The sequence below is a fragment of the Bufo gargarizans genome, chromosome 1 (assembly GCF_014858855.1).
Source record: "Bufo gargarizans isolate SCDJY-AF-19 chromosome 1, ASM1485885v1, whole genome shotgun sequence".
In the NCBI taxonomy this organism is placed as follows: domain Eukaryota; kingdom Metazoa; phylum Chordata; class Amphibia; order Anura; family Bufonidae; genus Bufo; species Bufo gargarizans.
The window spans coordinates 514971013-514984149 of record NC_058080.1 but is presented as its reverse complement, the minus strand read 5'-3'; the positions used below and the strand labels follow the sequence as shown (position 1 = coordinate 514984149).

At 46.9% G+C, this 13137-nt stretch overlaps 1 protein-coding gene across 2 annotated transcripts in view; it reads right to left on the bottom strand.

Moving 5' to 3' along the window:
• ACACB (acetyl-CoA carboxylase beta) overlaps nt 1-6541 on the bottom strand; it is a 185135-nt gene extending 178594 nt beyond the window's left edge. For both annotated transcript variants that reach the window (XM_044275356.1, XM_044275357.1), the window contains exon 1: nt 6453-6541. The gene's annotated coding sequence lies outside the window, so the exon portion shown is untranslated. The remainder of the gene's footprint in view (nt 1-6452) is intronic.
• Between the last annotated feature and the right edge of the window lie 6596 nt (nt 6542-13137).

Genomic DNA, 13137 nt, shown 5'->3' with positions numbered 1-13137 from the left:
TAGCCTGTATTCCCGGGTAATAAGCATGTTTGGCAGGACTCTACAGTATAATGGGTACATTGTTCTGTGATGCTTTCTGAAACAATCAGTGTTTCCAATATGAATTGTGAAGGAAAGAATCCTATAAGTGCTTCCTGGATTTCAGTGGAGCAAAACAATCCAGGTCTCTTAATGCTTCTATTGAATCAGAGAAGACGTAGCAGATATATCCATCATATCAGTGACTGGTTACAGTACAGCCTACTAATTTCTGCTTGTCCTACTCCTCTCACTAACAGCATGTTGTATTGCTATGCCGATTTTCTTTCACTGTTTTCAGGGAGAAAAAAAATAACATTTTTTTCAAGGATTATAATGCTGCGCAACTCAAGAAAAACCTGCTATTAGACTTGTAAAGGCATGCATTTCTGCTTGTAACTCTTACTCTGGCACTTGTTCAGTACCTTGTTTACTGGAAGCAAAAACATGCTTTGTACAAGTTCCTTTCTTTCAATGTCATTTCTTAATGTTAAAGGGGTTCTACAGTTCGGTTTTCCCGAAACCCAGGACCCTCGCCGATCAGCTGTTTGAGAAGGAAGCAGCGCTCCAGCAGCGCCGTGGCCTTCTCACTGTTTACCGCTGGCCCAGTGACGTCACAACTAGTATCAACTGGCCTGGGTGCAGCTATTCACTTGAATAGATCACTGAGGATAGATCATCAGCAATTGACGATAACGTTGACCACATATATTTAACCCCTCAGATGCTGTGGTCAAATGTGACCACGGCATATGAGAAGTTAAGGCCGTGCTCCTGTTCCCACCCCCGGCGAGGATCGGGGTAGCTGGATGCAGTATGCGGCAGCCCCTGTACTCAGGAGTGGTACAGGGCTGCTGCACACTAGTTCACCTCCACAACAATTTGAATAAAAAGTGATCAGTCAGAATGGTATCAGTGAAAAGTACAGTTCGTCACACAGAAAATTAGCCCTCACACAACTCCATACAAATAAAAATAAAATGTTTATGGGGTCAGAATATGGCAATGCAAGTAAAAATTTGTTTTTCCCCAAAGTTTTACTGTATTTTTCGCCCTATAAGAAGCACCGGTCCATAAGACGCACCAAGGTTTTAGAGGAGGACAATAAAAAATTTTTTTTTTTTTTTTATTAGACCTCAGATCAGACCTCACCTAACAGCCCCAATCAGACCCCCAATGTTAATAAGACTCACAATCAGACCTCAGCTCAGACCCCAATGTGAATGACCCCCCAATCAGATCTCAGACCCCAATCAGACCTCATATCAGCCCCCAGCAGCCCCTATTGCCTCATATCAGCCCTCAGTAGCCCCCATTGCCTCAATGACAAAGCTCAAAGTTCAAGCAGTGTTTGGAAAAAACTGTTAAGGGGTTAAAATAGGTTCCCGGTCCTAGAGAATCCCTTTAAACACAGTTATTATCTAATCATACATCTCTATTTTCTGGAGACTGCCCCTCATTTTAATTCTTCTACATAGAATAGAATTTTAAATTCCACCATTTCTTCTTGTGTGTAGGAAGATGATACCCATGTACTGCAGACCTTTAGCTGTTGTAAATCAGATCAGCCCCTATTGCCTCACCTCATATATATATATATATATATATATATATAAAAAATGAGTTTCTGTCTGTCTGGACGTTCTTTATGCGAGACCAAATGACTGGACCGATCCTCACCAAATTTGGCACACAGGTACATCAGGTGTCCGGGAAGGTTTTAGACCGGGTTTCCGCTCTCTAGGACTTACCAATCCTGTGATATTCCCAAAATGACCTGCATTAGCCAATAGAAACCAGCAAGCCTTTCACTAAAATCCGAACTGCCATTTACACGGTCACATGTCCCTTATTAGCCAATAGAAGCTCGCAGGTCCTACTCCAGGTTGCCATAACAACTGATCACAGGTTTTAGCAGTTCGCAGGTCCTTAAATATTCAGTCATATGACATATGACGGCATAACTACACTGCTACATGCATGGGGAGTAGGGGGCCACTGTAAAACAGACGGGTGCTGGGAGTTTACTGTTAAACTATAGACTTTAATTTTTTTTTCACATTTTTCGGGTTTAACATGCAAAAGCCGGATCTGGTTTGATGGAACACACAGCGTTAATGCAAGTCAATGGGAAAAAGGCCGTCACAGGGGCTCTATACCGGAAAAGAACTGATCAGGCATATCCCCATGCATTCTGAATGGAGAGTAATCCGTTCAGGATGCATATGGATGTCTTCAGTTCAGTCATTTTGACTGATCAGGCAAAAGATAAAACCGTAGCATTCTACGGTTTTATCTCCGGCGGAAAAAACTGAAGACTTGCCTGAATGCCCAAAGGAATGTATTAGTGCCGGATCCGGCATTCAGAATACCGGAATGCCGCATCCGTCCTTCTGGTCTGCGCATGCGCAGACTGAAAAAAAGTTGAAAAAAATAAATGCCGGATCTGTTTTGCCGGATGACACCGGAAAGACGGATCCGGCATTTCAATGGATTTTTTCGACTGATCAGGCATTTTTAAGACTGATCAGGATCCTGATCAGTCTTACTAATGCCATCAGTTTGCATACGTTTTGCCTGATCCGGCAGGCAGTTCCGGCGACGGAACTGCTTGCCGGATCTCTCTGCCGCAAGTGTGAAAGTACCCTTAGGCTATGTTCACATCTGCACTCGGTAAAACCTCATGTACACGAACGTATCAGTTTTGCGGTACTGTATTTTCAAAATACGATGCAATCCGTTTTGCCTACGCATTTTTTGTGGACCTGTTGACTTTCAGACAAGTGGACCTGTTGACTTTCAGACAAGTGGAAGCCAATCTATCCCTATATCTGTTCCGCAAAAAGATAGACTATATCAGCAAAATGCCGACCATTGACTCATTGAAAACAATGGGTCTGCAAATAAAAAGCGGATGGCACATGGACTTTATAGAAACCTACCGTACTCTAAATGTGACTACATGGATTTTTGTAATATGCTCTATTTATTTTTCACTTTTCTTAGCAAAATAGGAGTCTGAAATTCAGGTGCTTATTGTGCTTTAGAACCCATATTCTGTACACTATTGTGTATGGGAGGACGGATTCACTTAGGCCGCACTGAGTGCTGTACAGGCAGGAGCTCCATAGCATGTCACTGCTCCTGCCTGTACCTGCGCTGCTCTCCTAAGGGCTGGCATAGATGGGCTATTTCAGGCTTTAGCAGAGCAGGCAGAGGAGTGATGTGATGTGGAGCTCCTGCATGCACAGCACTCAGTGCAGCCTAAGGGCTCACGCACACGACCATAGGCATTTTAAGGTCCGCAAAACATAGAGCCGCAAAAAAAAAAAAGGGTGACGCCTGTGTTGCATCCGGGTTTTTTTTTGCGGATCCATTGTAACAAAGCCTGTCCTTGTCCCCAAAATGGAGAAGAATAGGACATGTTCTATTTTTATTTTTGCGGAATGGACATGAAATGCACACAGAGTCATTTCCGTTTTTCTTTTCAAGCCCCATTGAAGTGAATGGTTCCACATATGGACTTCTAAAAATAAAAAAAATGAATGGAAACGGGAAAAGAAATACGTTCATGTGCATGAGCCCTAAGTCAGTGATGGCTAACCTCTGGAGTTCTAAGAACAGCCAAGCAAGTGTACATCTTGGGAGTCATGGTTTTACAACAGCTGGAGTGCCGGAGGATAGCCAATGCCATCACAGGTCTAAGTGAATCCGTCCTCCCATTCACAGTAGTGTACACAATATGGATTCTAAAGCGCAATGGGAACCTGAACTTCAGGCCCCTACTTTGCTACGAAAAGTTAAAAAAATAAAGCATATTACAAAAATACATTTAGTCCCATTTACAGCAGGTTTCTATTGAACTTATTTCAGATTTATTCTTTCTATTGAAAAGTCTATGGGAAAACCTCTAAGCGTGCAACCACCCTCACAGAATTCTATAGGCGTGTTAGGCTACTTTCACACTAGCGTTCTTTGAATCCGGCGTTCAATTCTGTCACAGGAACTGCCCGCAGGATCCGGAAAAACGTGTGAAAACTGATTACATTTGAATCCTGATCAGGATTTTGATCACAACGAAAAAATGCATTAGAAAAAAACAGATCCGCCATTTATTGACTTTAACTTTTTTTTCACATTTTTCGGGTTTAACATGCAAAAGCCGGATCCGGTTTGATGGAACACATGGCGTTAATGCAAGTCAATGAGAAAAAGGCCGGATTCGGCGTTCAGTCAAAGTGTTCCGGATTTTGGGCTGGAGGTAAAAATACAACATGCTACGGTTTTCTGAAAAGCCTGATCAGTCAAAAAGACTGAACTGAAGACATCCTGATGCATCCTGAACGGATTGCTCTCTATTCAGAATGCATGGGGATAAAACTGATAAGGGCTCTTTCACACCTGCGTTATGGTCTTCCGGCATAGAGTTCCGTCGTCGGGGCTCTATGCCGGAAGAATCCTGATCAGGATTATCCTAATGCATTCTGAATGGAGTGAAATCCGTTCAGGATGCATCAGGATGTCTTCAGTTCCGGAACGGAGCGTTTTTTGGCCGGAGAAAATAGCGCAGCATGCTGCGCTTTTTGCTCCGGCCAAAAAAACTGAAGACTTGCCGCAAGGCCGGATCCGGAATGAATGCCCATTTAAAGGCATTGATCCGGATCCGGCCTTAAGCTAAACGTCGTTTCTGCGCATTGCTAGATCCGACGTTTAGCTTTTTCTGAATGGTTACCATGGCTGCTGGGACGCTAAAGTCCTGGCAACCATGGTAAAGTGTAGTGGGGAGCGGGGGAACAGCATACTTACCGTCCGTGCGGCTCCCGGGGCGCTCCAGAGTGACGTCAGGGCGCCCCAGGCGCATGGATAACGTGATCACATGGCACGTCATCTATGCGCATGGGGCGCTCTGACGTCACTCTGGAGCGCCCCGGGAGCCGCACAGATGGTAAGTATACTGCTCCCCCGCTCTCCGCTCCTACTATGGCAACCAGGACTTTGATAGCGTCCTGGGTGCCATAGTAACACTGAAAGCATTTTGAAGACGGATCCGTCTTCAAATGCTTTCAGTACACTTGCGTTTTTCCGGATCCGGCGTGTAATTCCGGCAAGTGGAGTACACGCCGGATCCGGACAACGCAAGTGTGAAAGAGGCCTAAGTTATTTTCCGGATTTGAGCCCCTAGGACGGAACTCAGCGCCGGAAAAGAAAAACGCTAGTGTGAAAGTAGCCTTAGGGTCCTTTCACACTTGTGTTCTTTGATTCCGGCAGGCAGTTCCGTTGCCTGAACTGCCTGCCTGATCAGGCAAACTGTATGCAAACGCATGTCATTTTTCAGACTGATCAGGATCCTGATCAGTCAGAAAAATGCATTGCAATGCCGGATCCATTTTTCCGGTGTCATCAGGCAAAACAGATCCAGTATTTATTTTTTTCTCATTTTTAAAGGTATTCCGGTATTTTGAATGTCGGATCCCGCACTAATACATTCCTATGGAAAAAATTCCTATGGCAAGTCTTCAGTTTTTTTCACCGGAGATAAAACCGTAGCATGCTGCGGTTTTCTCTTTTGCCTGATCAAAATGACTGAACTGAAGGCATCCTGATGCATCCTGAACAGATTACTCTCCATTCAGAAAGCATGGGGATATGCCTGATCAGTTCTTTTCCGGTATAGAGCCCCTAGGACAGAACTCAGCGCCGGAAAAGAAAAACGCTAGTGTGAAAGTAGTCTTAGATGTATTCCAGGAACTTTTTGTTTTTTCATCTGTCCAAAGAAAATAAAAGGTATGCATCTGAGTTTTTCTCTGTTTATTTTTTAATTCAGAGGAGTTTGTATAGGTTATTGTGCCCTTTTAGCCTAACTGGTACTGTTCCCTAGTAAGGAGCTGGTATTCCCAATAACAGGGTATGTAAACAGTTCAGGGTCTCATTGGGGACGTCTGAAAAGCTTCAAACTGTTCTTGTTCCCATGGAAGAGTTTTCAATAACTGTATAAGGTGAGTGCGGTGCTGGAAATACAGGTTGTGCCAAAAACAAGCAGGACAGGACGACCAGCCAGGAATCTATTCTGTGCCACCAGTTCCTAAAAACAGGCCTCTCTGGAAGCAGCTGGGACTATGTGTGCCAAAGGTCATCAGTTCCATGTACTGCTGTGGCCTGTGACAGGCACCATCCATCACAAGAAGAGGGTGGCACATGCCTGTCACCATGTGCCATCATAGACATGTACAGATGCCTATATGATCTGCCAGGATCCATACCTACAAGTGCCCACACATGGACACCCCCCCAGCCTGCTGTGACAGGGGCCCATGTGTCACCCCCAGCCTTGTGGTAAACAACCCCCTGGTGTAGTAGTGCTGGTAAAGACTGAAGCTCTGCTGTACACCCCAGTGCAGAACACAGCACCAGCCATCCACATCCACACATCTTACCATCCATCCCCGGGCTGCTGCTGCTGCTATCAGCTTCTGCTCTGTAAGGACACACAGTACAGGCAGGGTTAACCGACAGCAACCGGCCCCGCCCACCAGCCTGCAGCACCAATCAGGGTCCAGGCGAGGCGTGGCCACTACTGCTCCTAACTCTACACTATGATTACAGGAACATGCGGCGGGCACTAGAGGCGGCTTCTCCCCTCCCATAGAAGTCCGTCCCTTCCTGCAGTCATTTTGGGTGGGCAGCAGGCAGTTCGTTATGTGCAGTCTATGAGAAAATGGACTGCCTGTGCTGTGCTATTACCATGCGCCTCCTATGTCTGACTTGATGTCCTATAGTCTGTTGTAGAGGTTACAGGCGTTGTCAGGGATACCAGACATGTCACCCAGGATTATGGGGGGTACTATCTCTCATTAGGGAGAGAGCGCCTTAATCAGCGTGAGGATCTAGGATTATGGACATGATGCAGACTATTTAATGCTAAAATGTGGATTACAGACCTCAACACTTTATTGGAGGACTTTTAATTTATAATTTTAGAAACATATCAAACTGGTCATTTATCAAACTGGTATAAAGTAAAACAGGCTTATGTCCCCACAGCAACCAATCAGATTCCTCCTTTCATTTTGACAGCTCCGCTGTCTCTAAGGCCATGTCTCTAAGGGTACTTTCACGCTAGCGTTAAAGTTTTCCGGCATTGAGTTCCGTCCTACGGGCTCAATACCGGAAAAGAACTGATCAGTTTTATCCCCATGCATTCTGAATGGAGAGTAAGGCTACTTTCACACTAGCGTTCGATCGGATCCGTTCTGAACGGATCCGATCATAATAATGCAGACGGAGGCTCCGTTCAGAACGGATCCGTCTGCATTATTTTAGCATATAAAAGCTAAGTGTGAAAATAGCCTCGTACGGATCCGTCCAGACTTTCAATGTAGTCAATGGGGGACGGATCCGCCTGAAGATTGAGCCATATTGTGGCATCTTCAAACGGATCCGTCCCCATTGACTTACATTGTAAGTCTGGACGGATCCGCACGGCCAGGCGGACACCCGAACGCTGCAAGCAGCGTTCAGCTGTCCGCCTGTCCGTGCGGAGGCGAGCGGAGCGGAGGCTGAACGCCGCCAGACTGATGCAGTCTGAGCGGATCCGCATCCATTCAGACTGCATCAGGGCTGGACGGAAGCGTTCGGGTCCGCTCGTGAGCCCCTTCAAACGGAGCTCACGAGCGGACCGACGAACGCTAGTGTGAAAGTAGCCTAATCTGTTCAGGATGCATCAGGATGTCTTCAGTTCAGTCACTCTTAGGGTCCATTCACACGTCCGTTGTTTCTTTCCTGATCTGTTCCGTTTTTTGCTGAACAGATCTGGACCAGATCTGTACCCATTCATTTTTAATGGGTCCTGAAAAAAAATCAGACATTGTGCTGTCCGATTTTTTTCAGGACCCATTGAAAATGAATGGGTCCAGATCTGTTCAGCAAAAAACGGAACAGATCAGGAAAGAAACAACGGACGTGTGAATGGACCCTAACAGTATTTGACCAGAGAAAATACCGCAGCATGTTGCAGTATTTTCTCCGCCCAAAATTCCAGAACACTTGCCGGAATTATCTTCCATTGAAATGCATTAATGCCAGATCCAGCATCAAGTGTTCCGGATAAACGGATCCGGTTTTCCAATCTACGCATGCGCAGACCTTTAAAGAATAAAATACCGGATCCGTTTTTCCGGATGACACCGGAGAGACGGATCCAATGTTTCAATGCATTTGTTAGACGGATCCGTCTACAAATGCTATCTGTTTGCACACAGATTTCCGGATCCGGCAGGCAGTTCCGGCGACTCAACTGCCTGCCGGATCTTCACAACGCAAGTGTGAAAGTACCCTTACTCTGACCAAAACATAACTAAACATCTAATCCCACCCAGAAATATGCCCAGTAAACCCTGATAATAATATGCCCAGCAAAGTGCCCCCAGACAGTAATATGCCCAGTAAAGTTTCCCCATCACAGGCAGTAATATTCCCAGCTGTGCCCCCTTCACAGGCAGTAATATGCTCAGCTGTGCCCCCTTCACAGGCAGTAATATGCTCAGCTGTGCCCCCTTCACAGGCAGTAATATGCCCAGCTGTGCCCCCTCACAGGCAGTAATATGCTCAGCTGTGCCCCCTTCACAGGCAGTAATATGCCCAGCTGTGCCCCCTTCACAGGCAGTAATATGCCCAGTTGTGCGCCCTTCACAGGCAGTAATGCAGTAATATGCTCAGCTGTGCCCCCTTCACAGGCAGTAATATGCTCAGCTGTGCCCCCTTCACAGGCAGTAATATGCCCAGCTGTTCCCCCTTCACAGGCAGTAATATGCCCAGCTGTGCCCCGTTCACAGGCAGTAATATGCCCAGCTGTGCCCCCTTCACAGGCAGTAATATGCCCAGCTGTGCCCCCTTCACAGGAAGTAAAAAAAATAAAATAAACTCCACATACTTACCTGGTTCCCCAGCAGCAGCAACACCACCAACAGCTGGACACACAGAGCTCCCGGCTGGCCACGCCCCCTCCCCGCCCCCTACCCAGGCCTGCAGTGTGGACTGCCTGCAGGAATGATGAAGCAGAGAGGCGATGCTTCATCATTACAGGCAGCTGTCTCTGCTTCCTATGGATGCAGGGACAGCTGCCAGAAAACGGGACATACCTCCCCCGTACCAGGACCGCGGGACAGCCACTGAAATCCACAACTGTCCCACCCGATCCAGGACGGTTGGGAGGCATAAAAATGAGAGGTGGAATCTGATTGGTTGCTATGAAGAACTAAGACGGTTCTGCTTTACACCAGTTTGATAAATTGCCCCAATTGTGTCTCCTGACAATGGCGAACTTGGGCTCAATGCCCATGGCATTACCAGAGATCGCTGTGTAGCAGTGCAGTCATTTAACTGAATGGGGTCGCGGCATAAGTTTATGCAGCTATGACCCCAGAATCTCCAAGATCGCAGTGTAGTTCCAGCCTAATGGCCATCGTGCAGATAGCCGTAAGCGGTTTGCAAAACACAGATCCTGGCCTAGTGCATGCCACTTTATTTCTTAACTCCTATAGAAATGTCCTATCCTTGTCCACAAAACAGATCAGAACAGGACATGTTCTATCTTTTTTGCTGGGCCACGGGATGTACGTGCGGATGCAGACAGCAAATGGAGTGTTGTCTGCATCTTTTACGGACACATTGAAATTAATAGGTCCACATCTAATCTGCAAAAATACAGATCGGATGCCGAACCAAACATATAGTGGTGTGCATGAGCCTTTAGACTCCGGCAACACCTAGACTTTTTGTAGCACTTATAATTTTAACCCCTTAAAGACCGGGCCTATTTTAATTTTTAATTTTTCCTCCCAACGTTCCAATAGCTATAATTTTTTTTTATCCATTCACATAGCCATATGAGTTCTTATTTTCTGCGGGACAGGATGCATTTAAAAAAAATAATATTTGTGGGGTAATACTGAAAAAAATAAAATAAAAAAATCCACCATGGTTTTTGACATCACAGTGTTAATTGTGCGCTAAATATGACATGATGTCCTTATTCTGCAGCTCAATATAATTTTGGCGATACCAAACTTGTATAGTTTTTATTTTGTTTTATTACTTAAAAAAAAAAACATTTGAAAAACATTTTCTTTGCATCACCATTTTTCTGACAGCCATAATTTTTTACAAAATTTTGGTCTACAGAGCTGTATGAGGGCTTGTTTTTTTGCGGGAACAAACTGTAGTTTTTTTGGTACCATTCTTGTGTATGTACTACTTTATGATCACCGTTATGAAATTTTTTTGGGCGACAGGGTGACTAAGAAATGACGAATCGTGTGTTTTAAAAAGATTTTCCGTTACAGCGTTCATTTCACAGGATTTTTTTTTAAATACAGCAATACTACAGCTCCGAGGCCTACTTCAGAGGCATCGGTCTGTACCAAAAATTCCCTCTTGAAGTCACCAATACCAAGGGCCCACACAGGGCAGACTTCAAAGTGGAGAAAGCCTTTTCCGTCTGTTCATTCCACTGAACCGTCACTGACTTGCGTTCCTTCAAAAGGCCTGTCAATGGTGCGGCGACTGTAGCAAAATTGGGGACAAACCTCCTATAGTACCCCACCATACCAAGGAACGACTTTACTTGCCGAGTAGTGAGAGGTCGGGGCTAATTTGTTTATTCCACGCCCAATTACATACCCCAGGTACTTGGTATCTTCTAACCCTATCGCGCACTTTTTTGGGCTAGTGGTTAAGCCACCCTTCCTAAGGGAGTCCACTACAGCCTGTACCTTAGATAGGTAACTTTCCCAGTCGGTGCTATAAATAACGATATCGTCCAGGTACCGACGATGTGGGCGTAGTACAACGTCCATTAGCCTTTAAAAAGGTGGCGGGAGTGCCATGTAGACCAAAAGGTAATACCTTGTACTGATACAGCCCCTCTGGTGTGATGGAAGCCGTTTTTTCCTTGGCAGCCTCCGTCAAGGGTACCTTCCAGTACTCTTTGGTGTGGTCCAACACAGAAAAATACTGGGCTTGGCCTAACTTCTCAATAAGCTCATTTACTCGGGGCATGGGATATGCATCAAACTTGGACACCCCATTTAGTTTGCGGAAGTTGTTACAGAACCGCAATGTTCCATCCAGCTTGGGTATTTGACTATCGGACTGGTCCATTCACTTTTTGACTCCTCGATTACATCTAGCTGCAGCATTAGCTGCATTTCCTCCGCGATGGCTTGTCGCCGAGCCTCGGGTACCCGGTACAGTTTTAACGGGACTTTTGTCTGAGGCTCAGTGATAATGTCATGCCGGATTATGGACGTGCGTCCAGGGAGGTCCGAGAACACATCTGTGTTCCGACTAATGAACTCTCTGGCTTCCTGAGCCTATTTAGAGGAGAGGCGGTCAGCAATTTTCACTCTGGCATTTCCCTGCATCTCCTGTTGAACCAAACGGGGGAACATAGACTCGGCCCCCAGTTGTTGTGGCTGACCCTCAACTACTACCACATTCTCCCAGGCTCGGGATAGAGTCAGGTCCTGGTGCTGTGCTGTACCAAAATTATCCCCGGAGATGTTGAGGTCTGCCACATCTCCCACCATCACACTTAGCGGGGTTGTCTCCCCCTCTTCCACCGCTGGCCCCTCGGATTCAGGTTCCCAGGGTTCTGGTCTCCTCCCTGAGCTGGGCCACTCTGCTAGGGTTACGTCTGTCTCCCAGGTATTGGTAACTTTCGTATCCGGCCATAGTGCCTGGAAACAGAGGAAGTCTCTCCCAATTATGAGTTCATACTGTAATTTTGTGGCGACGGCCAACTCATGAGTCCACCTGCCGGCCGCCTTTGATAGAGAGACCAGGGCAGTGGGATATTCATTTAAGTCTCCATGAATACACACTACGCCGACCTTTCGGCCAGTATACTTGGCAGGCCGCACCAGGGCAGCTCTTACCAGGGACACCAGGCTCCCTGAATCCAGCAGAGCCACCGCTAGAGTGTCCCCCACTTCCACCTGGCACAGGTGGTTATCTATAGTCTCGGCACGCAACTTCCTGGCATATAATGAGTGGCGGTAGCCATAGTTGGTGTCCATGTGTTCACCCCGATGGGGACAGTCGGCCCTTATTTGTCCAGACTCCTGACATAGCCAGCAGACCACCGGGCTGGGTCTACAGGGGGTACATCCCGGGCGGGTTTGGCTGGCGCTGGCACCGGCCCCCGGGCCTGGGGTGGAGATTTCCAGGGTTTGACTGGCCCCCTCCCAAAAGAACCCCCCTGTAGATTTCTAGTGGCCTCATAGCGCTCCACCACGTCGACCATCTCCAAGGCATTACCCGGAGACACCTGGCCGATCCAGTGCTGGAGGGGGTACGGCAAAGCCCTCCAGAACACATCCGCCAAGAGACGGTCCAGCATAGCAGTGGGGGTCAGTACGTCAGACTGCAGCCATTTTTGCAAACTGTGTAATAGGTCATAATACTGTGGTCTGGCGGGTTCAGCCGGGTTAAATTCCCACTGATGCACTCGCTGGGCCCGGACCAACATATTCACCCACAGTCTTGCTAGGATCTCAACTTTTACGGTCAGGTAGTTGGCCACTTGATCATCGGGGAGATCGAAAAAAACTTGCTGGAGTCCAGACGCCAGGAACGAAGCGACGACCTCAGCCCACTGGTCTCGGGGTAACTTTCCCCTCACGGCCACTTTTTCGAACACCGCCACATAGGTCTCAACGTCATCCGAGGGGGTCATCTTAGGGATCGCCACACAGACAGCTTTCGGGCATCGTGGACGTTCAGGGATGCTCCTTGCAATGCCATCACATGTTGCAATAGCAGCTGGTTAGTTTCCTGCTGCTGCTTGTTAGCCTCCTGCTGCTGCAAGTTAGCCTCCACAAGGGCCTTCACGACCTCCCCCATTTTGTCAGGGGACACGGTTCGTAACCTTGCCAGCTTAATGTAGGACATGCACTTGTGCCGGGGAAAACAAAAACTTTTTGGCCTTCAGGCCTGCCTCACTGCGTTTGCATGAATCCGACACCAATTGAGGGGATTTGCTCTGGTAGACAGGCTTGCGGACACAGTATAGAGGCAACGACAACGTCTTTAACTTAAACTTCGGTATTTATTCACACATAA